Source organism: Vidua macroura, chromosome 5 (genome assembly GCF_024509145.1).
Source record: "Vidua macroura isolate BioBank_ID:100142 chromosome 5, ASM2450914v1, whole genome shotgun sequence".
In the NCBI taxonomy this organism is placed as follows: Eukaryota; Metazoa; Chordata; class Aves; order Passeriformes; family Viduidae; genus Vidua; species Vidua macroura.
This window is the reverse complement of record NC_071575.1, coordinates 36,199,193-36,212,370: the sequence shown is the minus strand read 5'-3', so window position 1 is coordinate 36,212,370 and position 13,178 is coordinate 36,199,193. Positions and strand designations below refer to the sequence as shown.

Below are 13,178 nucleotides of genomic sequence, written 5' to 3'. Positions count from 1 at the left end.
GTTATTGCCCATAAACAAGTGAAAGAGAATTAATGTAAGCAAATGGCCTTTTGTGTTGCGTGAGAGAAGAGGAAAGTGCTCTTTCAGTACAGACCTGCATAAGCTCTGTGCAGCTCTTTCCAGAGCAGCAATTACAGAACCATCACAGACAAGCACTTTACAGAACACAGAGATAAAGCAGCTGTTCACTCAAGGCAGCTCCTGAGTCCAGACAGGAACTTTGCTTCTGATCCCTGGGAAGTCCTGAGATCACTGTTTAGGGTGATTGATAGACTCTGTAGATTCAGGTCTTTCCCTGTGGGATGGATGATGCTCTAAAGTTTTTGTGTACCTTACTCTAATATTTGGTCCCATTTTAGTATCTCCTTAATAGGCTTTTGGTGGAGAGAGATCTTTTATCCTCTAAGGAGGGAAGGAACTTGCTTTTTCTTATGTCATTTGTCTCCTCTGGAAATGTATTCCTTTTTTTCTCTTCCATTAATGCTTTTATCACTTATTTTAAGAATTCTTGCCATCCACTTCTCTTATTTGTGTTGGTATTCATTCCTTTAATTTGAGGTTAAGATGTTTCACTTTACTTCCAAAACCCTCTTGTGGTGTATGGACTAATGCCTTTACAATGCCAATCTTAAGACACTTTTGCAAAACTTTCATGTTACCACTTAAGTGCTTCCTCCAGCCCTTATCTGGTGACAGTCCCATAAGTATCTGCAAATGTGTTTTGGGGGTGTGTGCTGTGTATGTTTGTTTTCCATCAGATTCCTCCTGTTGTAATATTTTAAAACCAATGCATGCTGTTGTACTGTCTTGGCTAGTTGGCAGACATATACTTTCTCTGTTATTTCAATCTCTTTCCCCTCCTTTCTTATCTCTTCCCACATGTTAGCTCTCTGAGACAGGAAAATTAATTTTGATTTCTTTTGAAGACAGTCAGGCCCAATAGGGGCTTGGTCTATGATTATGATCACTTAGTTGCTTAGGTGTGTACTACTAACTGATACTCTTAGTCCATGGAAACCTTTTCTGCAGTACCTGTTCCTCAGCCTTAGTACTTTATTTTCCTTCCAGCAGGTTTTTTTACCCCAATCTAACATTACCACTGTTGTCATTTATATAAATTTTGGAAAACAGTCACAACTCAAAGAAGTCTAATTATTTCACCCAAAATGGAAAAAAAAATAAAGATCATGTATCTTGTGTGTTCTTAGTTTGTTATAATCTTAATAATGGTAACTTAATTACTGTTGTGATTGGAATCTCTCTCATATGGAAAATGATGTTTATATGTGTATGGAAAACTTGTAGAAGTAGAATTAGGATTTTGAAGTTGACAGGCTGTGCATGAATAACCCAGCTGAATAAATGATCTCTCTTATTCTTGGGATGGCAAGTTTATCTCACCCTCCCAGATTTCTCTTTTCTCTCAACTTTATGATCTTCTTTGTTCAGTAACAAGATCAAAACATTCCTCCTCTTCTCTTAGCGTTGTCACAATTCTATACTATAGAAATATATTGTTAAGGTCACAATTGAACTTTTAAAATGTTCATTGCTATTTAGTGAAACTTGTTTCAAATAGCTTGATGAAAAGTTGTCTTAAAGGATGTTCATTTCTAATATAACTGGCTAAAAATGTGAAAAATATGTATGACTAAAACATAGTTACTAGAGAAAAAGCTTCGTAAAAATCTAAAAAAAAAGATAAACTCAAAAATTCTTCACTAAAATAAACTATTTGAAATCAACATGTATGTAATGGAGAGTAAAAATAAATTCTTCAATTAGGAACAAGTTATTTCTAATAAAAAGTAGTAATAAACCAAATATTTTCCTTTATTTTTTTAAATCTTTTTTTAATATAAGGGACCATGTTTCACTGTGATCATTGTACTTGCCTTATACATGTATGAAATCAAAACTTTTATTCAGTGAGTGCTGCTTAAGGCTCTGAACCCTGGAAAATCCTATATTTAACCTGAAGTACTTATGTAAGAAAATCTCAGTAATAAAGCTTAACTGCCTAGTATCTCAGTATAAAAATTTAATATATGTAATATATGTAAGATATGTTATATCTTTGTGAAAAACACTGCTGCATTTGGAACTAAATATTTCCTCATGTCACATCTCACTTGAATCAAGTACATAAAATAAACTTTGGATGCATGCAATGCTGATTTCATTCTTTTTTTAAGACAGTCTTTCTTGCTTTATACAATGAAAGTGAAACATTCTCTGCTGGATCTCCAAAGACCTATCTGACATGTTGCACACTGTTCCCTGATGTTGCATACTCTATATTTCATAGAATCTGTTTCACTGCCCAGTATTATTTTATTCTCTTTACTGATCTCCATGTTCTGCTTGTTTCTTTTTACCTGTCTGGTTGTTACAAAACCTCTCTTTCTAGGAAAGAGAAGCTGCTCGAGTTCAGTAGTTAACTGATGCACACCAGATCAAAGAGCTGAAGATGGGTCTTTAATCTGAAAGTTCATTCAATTGCAGTGTATGAAAGACTCCTGAAACTTCCTTGATCAAAACACTAAGATAGTTGCTTCATGCTATTTTTGCAGTATATTCAGCCATCTACTTGTAAAGACTCCAGATATTGACACATATCACCCAAATACTCGAGCAAGGATGGAAGATCATTCCCTCATAGTGTATGATAGGGACAGTGCTGGATGGAAAACGTTTGCTTTGTGATTTCTATGCCAATGGGAGATCTATTTCCTAGATTCTATTTCCTAGAGTCACTGACATTCTAACCAAGGCATTGGCTCCTTAACCGAAGCCACTTCTTCCTGCCCCAGACATCATAACAACAGATTCTCAGCTGAAAAGGATGGTTCCAGGTGGATAACAGAATTTCAAAAGTTGTATGAACATGAGTGGCTTGAGCCCTGCAAGAAGCATGTGCATTGAAGTGCAGTGAAGGTTTTTAGGACAGTCCTCCAGAAGCAGTACCAGTCCAGTGGTGTTTTCCATCATCAGTCAATATAGCTCTAATTGTGGTTTAGGTTAATAGAAGTAAATGTCATGAACAAGACAACTGTAATAATATCATACACATTTTTTCTATCATATTCCCTGCAGAGCAGAACTCTTCCCACCACTTCTTTCCCTTTTAATCCAGCTTATCCATGATTTCAGGCTATGAAATTCATCCTTGACTAATAATACTGATAGAAAAAAGACTATGTTTAATACAGTTCTCTGGTTGAAAAATTAAACACTGTTTTTCAGCTTCCAGGAAGAAATAAAACAAAACAGTATTGAAATAATTTGTGACAAAGCAGGAAATGGCTTGGGCATGCTTTCTTACTCTTGTCCTCAAACATGATTATGTTCTTCTCCTTATTGTATATAACCTTATCAGCATGAGGATTAGACTTAGCAATGAATAAATTATGAGGAGAAAAGTATACTGCTGCCCAAGAATAACCAGTCTTATTGGAGACTGCATTCAGGAGGATGCTCATGCAATGTTAGAGGTAGTTTCTAACTTCTGTAGTGTGTTGTTGTAAGAGTACTGTCCCTCTGACTTTTCATGTTCTCCACTGTTTCTACTGTGTTCTTCTTTGTGTAAATCCATTGGAAAAGTTATAGCTCCATGTGAAGCATGTGAAATATTTCTGCTCAGGTGTGTTCCTGAGGTACTGGCATCCCAAACTTAGCATGCACAAGTGCAAGGTTAAGTGCACACACAACCTGTGTGCAAGGATGTTGACAGTAAAGGTTTGCTCCTGTTACTGTCCCTGGGAGCAGCCGGGCTCAGCCACACATGATTAGACATAGGGACTATGTCTACTCAGTCTAGGAATTACTGTTTTGTTCTTTGAAGACTAGGAGAGCAATATTTCCAAACCAAACTGTTCTGTGATTCTGTAAGGTACCTGCTTCCATTCCCTTGGAGCTTATAAGCAACAAGACAGCCCAAGCTGGGGAGATTCCTGGCTCTGAGTTCCATTGAGGGTTGGCCTCTTCTCTCAAGCAGGTGGAGAAAGGACAAAAGGGACATGGCCTCATGTGGCACCAAGGGAGGTTCAGGGTGGATACTGGGAAAGATTTCTTCACTGAAAGCGTGGTTAAGCATTGAAGCAGGCTCCCCAAGGAAGTAGTGGATTTACTTGGGAGTGTTCATAAAATGGGGCACTTTGTGATATGGTTTAGCAGGTGTGGTGGTATTCAGTTGGAGGTTGGACTGGATGGTCTTGGAGGTCTTTTCCAACCTTAGTGATTCTGTTCTGTAACACTGGAGGGTTAAATGCTTTCTGATGGCTTCACCCTGCAGCTTCATGCAAGAAAGGGAAGCTTGACCAGCTGATTGAAGTCCCACCTTTAAGAGATATCCAAAGCTGTGCAGGCAACTCAGACACGCAGCACCATGTACTGTGGCTCAGAAGACTGTGTGTGGGCAGTACAATGTCCTGGCTTAAACCCAGGTGAAAACCCACATTCGTTTCTACAATGAGAACTGTCAGAATAAACATTTGGCAAGGGGAAACAGCCCCACTGAGGCCAGTGAGAAGGAAGGAATTGCACATGTGGTTGTGCAGTCACTGAGTTGCAGCAGGCACCCTGTGAAGTTCACAGCTGCTACCTCTAAATCCTTCTTGTGCTTCCCTGTGGTCTTACTCTGGGACTCTGATTCCTACAAGTTGTGCTGACCCCTCAAGGGATGCAGGGCACATGGAGGGAGAAAGGAGCCGTCTCTTATACGAGAGAGAAGCATCATGCTACAACTTGGATCACAGCTAGTGTTTTCCAAGAGGGAGTTGGAACCATGACCCCATCCATCCAGCCTTGAGAGAGAGCAGTCTATCCCCAGTGATTTTAATCATGAAGGAAAGAGACCATTTAACATTCTTCCTCTGTGCCCTGGAGTCCTTGTAGAGAGGCCAGAAATAACTAGCCTTCAATGCTTTCCAATGCAAATTTGAATTATTTGTTACTTCCAAAATGTGTACTTTCTGTTTTGTTTACATTCGGAAAATTGTGGCCGTAGACAAATGCTCATCACTTCCAAGTAAAATAACCTATTCCTTGATATTGCTTTCAGACTTCAAAGAAAGACTGAGAAGCTGGAAGTGTCAATATGTTATTAATTTTACAGTGGCAAGTTCCTGGCACTAGTCATTCAGATGAAGAGCTGTGATAAAGTAAGTGGAGCAGTTTAAAATTACAGCAAGTTCAAGGTAGATATAGTATCTCATTCACAGTATCTTCAGGCAAAATACTGAAATGAAACTGGTGAACTTTGGTTGATTGTTTGTTAATCACACCAATGGACCAAGTTGATGAAATAACCTGTCCTTGCAAGGCAGCATGCAGCCATTCATTTCTATCTTATCATTCATGCAGTTTGTGCAAGAAATAGCTTTTAAAAATGAATTAAAATTGATACAAGTAGTAGGTAGTGCAGATGCAATTCATGTGAATTCCAGCAATACCCATTTCACAGGGGCAGGGGAGACAAAACACACTTTCATTATTCCCCCAATAATATTTGATGAACTAGATTGCGGCGTGGGTTTTCGCTCTCCCCGGCTGCACGCGGCTCTTGGGAGCCCGGCTGTGGCGTAGCTTCCACGTGCTGCCGGGGTTTGCTGCCGCGGGTTCCCGGACACGGCTCCGTGTCTCGGGCGCGTGGGCTGGCCAGCCTCTGTTACCGTGCGCTAGGGGTCCGGCAAAGAGGTAAGGAATTTGTCCATTTACTCCGTGCTTGGCAGGAACGGTTTATTGGTCACACATGGCACGGATCGATGGAAAGACGTGACCGCTCCCGGCACTCGCATGGGAGAAAATGGCGCCTGACTGCCGGCGGGATAGGGTTTTATGGAGGGGCGGGGCGAGAGGATCCACGGCCTGCTGGCCAATAGGGGCGGCTGCCGTGGCGGTGACGCCAGCAACAGCGACCAACCAGAGAACCCCGCAGGGGCGGGCACCGAGCTGCGGGCTGAGCGGGATCGTGTGGCTTGGGGTGGCCAGCACGGGGTTTCCCGGGGCCGGACGGCAGGGTGGTTACAGGAGCGGCAGAGGGGTAAGATCCGGCAGCAGGCAGCATGGGGGCAGAAACCGCGGTGGGGAACAACACGGGGGAAACGCGGGATTACAGAACTTGACTTATTTTAACATAAATTAAAAACCCTAATCTAAACCCAAACTCCGGGATGCAATACTAGATTAATGTGATTATAGACAGGAAAATAGCTCTGAGGGAAGGGTATCACCTCGCCTTGCTGATCAACCCCCCAGAGTGCTGAGCTGTATTTGCTCATGCCCATGGAGAAAAGGAAGTGCCAGTACAGCAGTGAAGTAGCAGTAGTAGTGCGTCCCTCCTCATGTGCTATACTGAAGTCTTTTTACATATACTGGCATCTCAGCCAGACCTCTTTTCACACAAATTTAACGTGAAATGTCCATGTTTCAGAGCCTCACTGAAGCAATGTGTTTTTTCTGATTTTTCTGTGTAGCTCCCTTTTACCTTTCACTGCCCCTATAATAAGCTTCCATTTCATTACAACGGTCTGAATGCCCTTTCTAAAGTCACTGAGTCTCTGGTGTGTTGCTGCTGCCTGGAGTGAGAGCCATGCTCCTGTTCTCTCCTGTCCCATTCCCATGACTTCATTAGATACCCCTTTCTTGCAGCGGCTGTGTTGCTTTTTGACACTATAAGCCTATTTAATCCATGGAAATGGCAGAAGACTCCCAAGTTTTCCTGCATGAAGTAGTTTTGTGACATTTTGATGTTCACACACAGTGCTTGCTCTCATTGAGCAGGCAGTGCCGAGGGAGGAGGTGGCCTGAGGAGCTGGGGACACATTAGCTGGTGGGCCCATCTGTTGCTCACCCAGCTCACCTGAGTTCAGCTGACTCTGTTGAGGTCAGCTCAGCCCACTTGACATGTGATCCTTGTAGCAGTGTCCAAGAAGGGTGCAGAGGTAGGCACAGAGAGAGGCTGTGCATTGCTCTGGCAGTGCTTGCACAGAAACAGGTTGGACCCCTTCCTGAAAGTATTCCCATCTCCTCCTCCAAACAGCACCAAATACAAATAATAATTCTTTGTGCGTGTACTTGAGGAAGAGCCCCAGACTGCTCCTATTTCTACAGCTGAGGAGGGATGTGATGCTGAAGAGAGCGAGGGTGGTTGTACCATATTGGTAAAGCCTTATAAAGTAAGGGCCTTGTTACCCTTGTAAAATAGTGGCTCAGGCCTGCTACTTAGGCTAAGTAGAAGGGAATTATGAGAGAGTGACTCAGCTGGAACAGGGGTAGAGAGAAGTGAGAGATGTGAGAGATATGAGAGACGTGAGAGACATACTGTGGGACTGCTGCGTGTCCACATTGTGTCCACATTGTTGTGTGTGGTGGTTGGTTGACTTGGGATTGTGCCTTAAAACTGTGCAAACTAACAACTGGCTAACTGCTTTAAAAGGCTGGGTTTTTGGCAATAAAGAGCACTCCTTTGCACCTGCCTGGGGACTCTGCATCGCTCTGCTTCGTACAGGTGGTGTGTGCAGGGGTGACCTGAGAATATCAGCTCTTCTGATGCATTTGGAGGACATGGAGGAGTACTGAGCAAGAGACAGCCCTGAGAAGAATTTGTGTTGAGAGTCCATGTTGAATTTGCAGTACTGGCAGCACAAAAAGTGTACTTTGATTTGCATATGGCTGCATTCTATATGCAAATTACTGAAGAAAAGAAAAATGTGGAACCCCAAAAAGTTGCTTTTAGTTAACGTCAGAATGGAATCCAATTTTAATGAATACAGCCTAAACTGTTAAAGAGCTTTCACTTAATTGGAAAACTGTTTATTTTGCTGTGTTCATCTTTTTTTCTTAATGAATATTTGAGATGTGCTTGGACTATATTGCATAATATCAATAAACATTTTACTAGCAATATGTCTGGATTTGTGTGTGTTTGAATAAGTTTACTTTCCTGTTTTTATACCAGATTGTAATGCAGGAACTCTATTATCCATCTTGCAGCCTGCAAAATAAGCAACAATTTGATGACTCACTGGGACTAATTAAAATGAGTCTTGCTGTTCACTCCTTATTTTCACATAGATCAATTTGGAAGTAGTACATCAAAACATTAGACAGCTTCTTGTCCTTTTATACATTCCACCTGATCTGTGAAATTTGCCTGCTCACTGCAGATACTTTCAGGTAGGAAAGTTTTTCTCCTCTTTACAAGACTGTGAGGTCAGTGTGCAGCTCCTCACAAAGGGAGACAGTTTGCTCTCAGTCTGGTAGAGCAGAATCTCAGCTGGGCTTTCCAGAAGGTAAGAACAAGGCCCAGGGCTTTGGCTGTGTAAGGGGCTGGACACAGAGGGAAAATTGCTTTTTTATGAACAAATGGAGCTGAGAGGGTGACATGATGGTTTACAACGAGTTGAGATGTCAGAGGTGCAAAGGGCAAGAGATTGTAGCAGAGAATGGTATTTGGAAAACTTATGTATTGAAATGCTAGAGAAGTGGATTTTCATAGAGGCAGAGGATTTTCATAGACAAAGGGATTCACTACTTAGATTTTTGTATGGCTGTGGTCCTAATTTAAATGACAGAAAATGAGAATATGAATGTTAAACATATGCTCTCTTCACCACCCTCCCTTGCCTTTGGTGTTTTTTCTTTTCCCCATGGTAGTATTTTTCAATTAATTCCTCAATTTGAAGAAAAAAAGCTTTTCTTCTTAGACTATAAGAAAGCCTCTAGAATTAAACCTTGAAGTGTTAGAGCGATGTGATTTGTCACATTCATGTTGAAATAAGGTTTTATTTTTGTACATAAAGGAGGTGATATCAGTCTCTAGATCAAAAGATCTTGTTATCTATTCAGTCCACCCAGTCTGGGTTTTATGAGGTTTCTAATTTTTTGGTATCAAGAATGACATAGTAAAACAATAATGAAAACTATTTAAATCAAACTTACACCACTGGAAAGAGACAGAGGCATAGGACAATGTTTCAATTTAATTTAATTCTAATTTTACCAGGAATAACTGAAGATTTCTTTTATCTAGATCTCCATTATCAGTGAAGTTTTAAGTATATATACTTACTGCTTATGTCTGACAGTAAAATAGTAATTTTTTTTTTTAATTTGGAAATATTGTGGATTTATGGGATTCCAAATTTCTATGGGAAAGTAAACTGTGATTAGGCAGGCAAGAAATCATTTTCCCTGCCAAATGAAATTGGCTTTCATGTTAATTACAGAAAACAATACTGTTAGAATAGGATTAAAATTTCAAAAAGAAAAGATAAATACCTTTACTCATTAATAAACTGTATGTGATGGCTAGTTTAGCAACAGCTCTCTCCAGCAAACTTTCTCAGTGAGTCTTCTGGCACCCTGAAACTAACACTGATATCTCTAATGGTAGACACTCTGACTCAAACACCTTGAGTTTATTGAACTGAGGCTATAGATAATGAATTGTTAAAACATGGGGTAAAAAATGTTGCATGCCCTCACCTCCCCTAGTTGGTCAATCAGTCCTGAGTACTATTTCTCTTATTTGATCACTGCCTGGAATCTCTCCTTTCTAATTTTTTAATTCTCAATAAACTTTTATCCTCTTTCAGGAGCAAATTAGATGACAGATTTGTGTGAAGAGCAGAAACTGCTAATTTATCTGAGAAAGAGTGAGAAGCCACTACACCTTTTAGTCTAAAACTCTGTTAATTTGTTGACTAGTAATGAAGCTTTTCAAAGCTTTGTATCTCTTCTTTGTGTTTCTCTATTTTTGAATATTCATCTTAGAGGAGTGCAAAGGTTGAAGAGGTAATGCAGAATAAGGTCATGTGAACCTATTTTGAATATGCCCTTTGTGTACCATATTTGATGAAATACCTCAAATGAGCACATCTCAAATATATAGTGACTTCTGACTGGCTTGGCTGGACATTGCAAAAGAAACCAAAAAAAAACCAACCAAACAAACAAAAAAACTATTTAACTGCTCTCACTGCTCAAATACTTCTGAATCCCACATGCAAAGGCTGGATCTGACAAAGACTCTATATTTTTCTGGTAAGTGGAGAGATTTTCATCTTATCCAGGCTGGGGTTTTTATTTTGTAGGGTAACACCTGGTTCTTGAAATCAAAAGTATAAGAAAAATTAGAACACAGAAATATTGCATGAATAGCAGAAATGGATAATTTATCTTGGAAAGGACTGTGATTAGCAGCTGCCACACAAATGTACAAGATATGATCAAATGGTAATATATGAACTCAAGTAGGTGTTTCAGCCTCTCTAAAATGTGTTATGAATGAGCTCTCCTGCGAATTAATCAGATGGGTCTTATATCTCTTGTATCATATTTCACTATAAAATAAATAGGTGTTTCCTGTTGCTGATGAACTGTTGAAACAACATACTCAAATGCAGAGAGGTTAAATTATCTATTCCATATAGCACTTGGGCACTTCTTGAAGATCTAAAAATTATAACTTGATATTACCAATTTCTTCTTTTTTCTTTTTATACAACCCCAAAATTGCATAAACTTGAGATGTTATCTGAACACACTTGATAACAGCTTTGCCCCACACCATCCACTAAAAAAAAAAATTTGTAACATTTCCCTGCTTATTTCTGTCCCTACCAGCTGCCTTCCTTTGCTAGCACCAGCAGTTTTGTGTCCGCTTCATGAATCAGCTGGGGAAAAAAGCCCCATTCTCTGATCTGGTTTATTACAAGCCTGTTGAATATGTGGCTGAAAGTGGGAAGACCACGTAGGGAGTGAAAGTAATGGCCAAGGGAGATGAAGATAGGGGAGGACTACTGTGTTTGGCAGCTGTGATGATGAAGGTGGTTGCTGAGCACTGTAGGTTCATGCTACCCTTACCCAGTGAAACTGCAGGCTGCCAGCAAGGGGTAGTCCTGCTTCTTCTCCATCCCTACTGATTGCTGGCCAAGTCTGTGGAAAGAAAACCAACCTAAATAGAAGTTCTGATCTTTAAGCAGACTTGTAACCTCCTCCTTGCTGTATCAAAGGCAAGTAGGAGTAGTTTTACCAACAAGGTATGGGATGTGGAGAGGAAAGGTGGTAGTCTCATGGTGACAATGTGCATGTGTGAACTGAACTCAACAAACAGCACGTATCGGTCCTCATTCTTTGCTTTACACTACCTGCTGAAGGTGGGAAGTTCAGTTGTCTTAGGCAGTGAGGCTCCATAGGATTTTTATTGGCATTTGTTTCTCTGACTTCCTGGATTTTATTTAAAAAAAAAAAAATCCATCTTGAAACTATAAAATATTTGCTGAAGAGCTGTGGACTGCTTATTTTGGTTCTTCCAATACTTTAAATATCATTAGTACTGTTATAAATTGTAGCCACCAAGACTGGCCTCCATAAAACTAAAACACTGAATCACAGTAAAGATGAACCCTGCTCTTAGAATCTTACAATTTAAATAAAGACTGAAAAAGAAGTTTTATTCTCCTTATTAAAGGTGAATTGAATCTCAGTGAAATTAAAGAGGAAATCTTCCTTCTGCAAAAGTGAGTCAAATAGCTGATTTTTAACAAAAACTTTCCCCTTATCATGGACTTGCTCAGAGAACAAAGAGAAGAAATCAGATTTTCTGAATCTGTCTTGCATCTTAACCAGTCATTCTGGTGATCTTTCTTTACTATATTCTTTAAAAATAATTAAATTACCTTATTAAGAGAAGGCAGAATGGCTTGGTTAGTGCCAAAGAAACTGATTATTCCCTTATGCCGAGAGAAAGGTGCATTGGTTATTATTAAACATGTCCTTGATGCAGCCTCAAGCTCAAAAGGTTATTAAACTATTGCCAGGAGCTGCTAAAGGAGAATTTCTCTATTTGCCTTTTTTTTGACACTCCTTCTTCAGGCATCTGGTATAGAGGACCCTCACAAAAAAACCCCAAAACCTTATGCCCTTAAAGCTGTCCCTAATTATGTGAAGAAAACAGAAAAATACTAATCTGGAGTGGAATAAAATTAAAACTCCAGATGATTCTCCAGACAAATGAGGTCAGAATGAGGGTCACTAATTGGAATCATGATACTGGGCTAAATTGTCATTTGGTTGGGAGAAGAGTGTGTCTAGTCTCGAAGTTTTAAAACAGAAAACTTTGATGACGTTGATCAAGGAGCTCTAGAAGGCCCTTTCAATTTGCCAAGGAAGATAAGCTCGTCCGACCTTCAGTAGGAGCGCATCCATTTGATTTGTTAACATTTGTGTGCAGAAGCTGTTAATCTTGATTAACTGTTGCAGACTGATTTAATACTGTCACTTTTAGATCACTATGGAAGGAGGTGGGTCCTGAGCGGCAGAAGGCATGAAGAAAACATGTCTGATTTTCGGTTTGTTCTCATATCATCCCTTTCAGAACTGCGATGTCAGTATTTATGATTCTTCTTGAAACATAAAACTTGCCAGAATGATGATCACTAGTGTGAAAAGTGTCTTAAGAAAGTTTCCTGCTCCCCTCTAGCCATTATTTCCTTGCCCTATTGTTGCATAGGTTGTCTGTACCAGTGTGTTAAGTGACAACTGGTGGTAGTAATGAGGCTCCAGACTTCTCTCTAATTGAACCTTGTTACTCTTCCGGTTACGTCTGCAGGATGTGTTTCTTCATTAATCCAAACTACAGCTGTAATTTCTTCTCCCCATTCTCCACCCCTGAGCCCTTAGGCATTAGCGCAGATGAGGAACGCCCTGTTTTACGTGCCATGTGCAGGAATAAGCTGCTAATTGCCTCTGCTTCTGTTAGTCCGAGTGGGAGCACCTGGCATCTCCTTGGTCAGCCGGAGGGAGTTGAGGGACTCGTAGGGTGGGCTTCTTGCTCTCAATAATGGAACAGGTCTCGATGCCCTTGTTGGTCACTCAGCACCAAGAATGGAGGAGCTTGGCAACTGGGTCACTCTGTCTGGAGCTCGTGTGGTGTGTCTGAGCTCCCTGCTTTTGCAGTAGAGGGAAGGCACCTCTTGAGAAAGGCCCCGTGTACTCGGCAGTGACAGGAGACTGCCAGCGCCTTCTTTTTGAAGGTGGGCAGCTGTGGCTGCGGGAGCCTGGGATCCGTCCCCCGCAGGTAAGAGAGTCTCTCTGGTTGGAGGTGGAAAGCTTTCTCTGCGTCATTATAAGTACCGAATCACTAATGCACTCCTGTATTCTGTGTCTGTGAA

At 40.6% G+C, this 13,178-nt stretch overlaps 1 long non-coding RNA gene across 3 annotated transcripts; it reads right to left on the bottom strand.

Annotated features, from left to right (window-relative positions):
* Positions 1 to 7,925: 7,925 nt before the first annotated feature.
* LOC128808209 (uncharacterized) lies at positions 7,926 to 13,121 on the bottom strand. Of its 3 annotated transcripts, none has more exons than XR_008437402.1 (4): positions 12,782 to 13,121; positions 11,154 to 11,232; positions 9,283 to 10,941; positions 7,926 to 7,996 (listed from the first exon to the last, which is right to left on the bottom strand). It is a non-coding gene; the product is annotated as an uncharacterized LOC128808209 (long non-coding RNA). The 3 variants fall into 3 exon arrangements; XR_008437401.1 differs by lacking the exon at positions 7,926 to 7,996 and having other exon boundaries at positions 8,972 to 9,372; positions 10,870 to 10,941; XR_008437400.1 differs by lacking the exon at positions 7,926 to 7,996 and having other exon boundaries at positions 8,972 to 10,941.
* Positions 13,122 to 13,178: the final 57 nt, after the last annotated feature.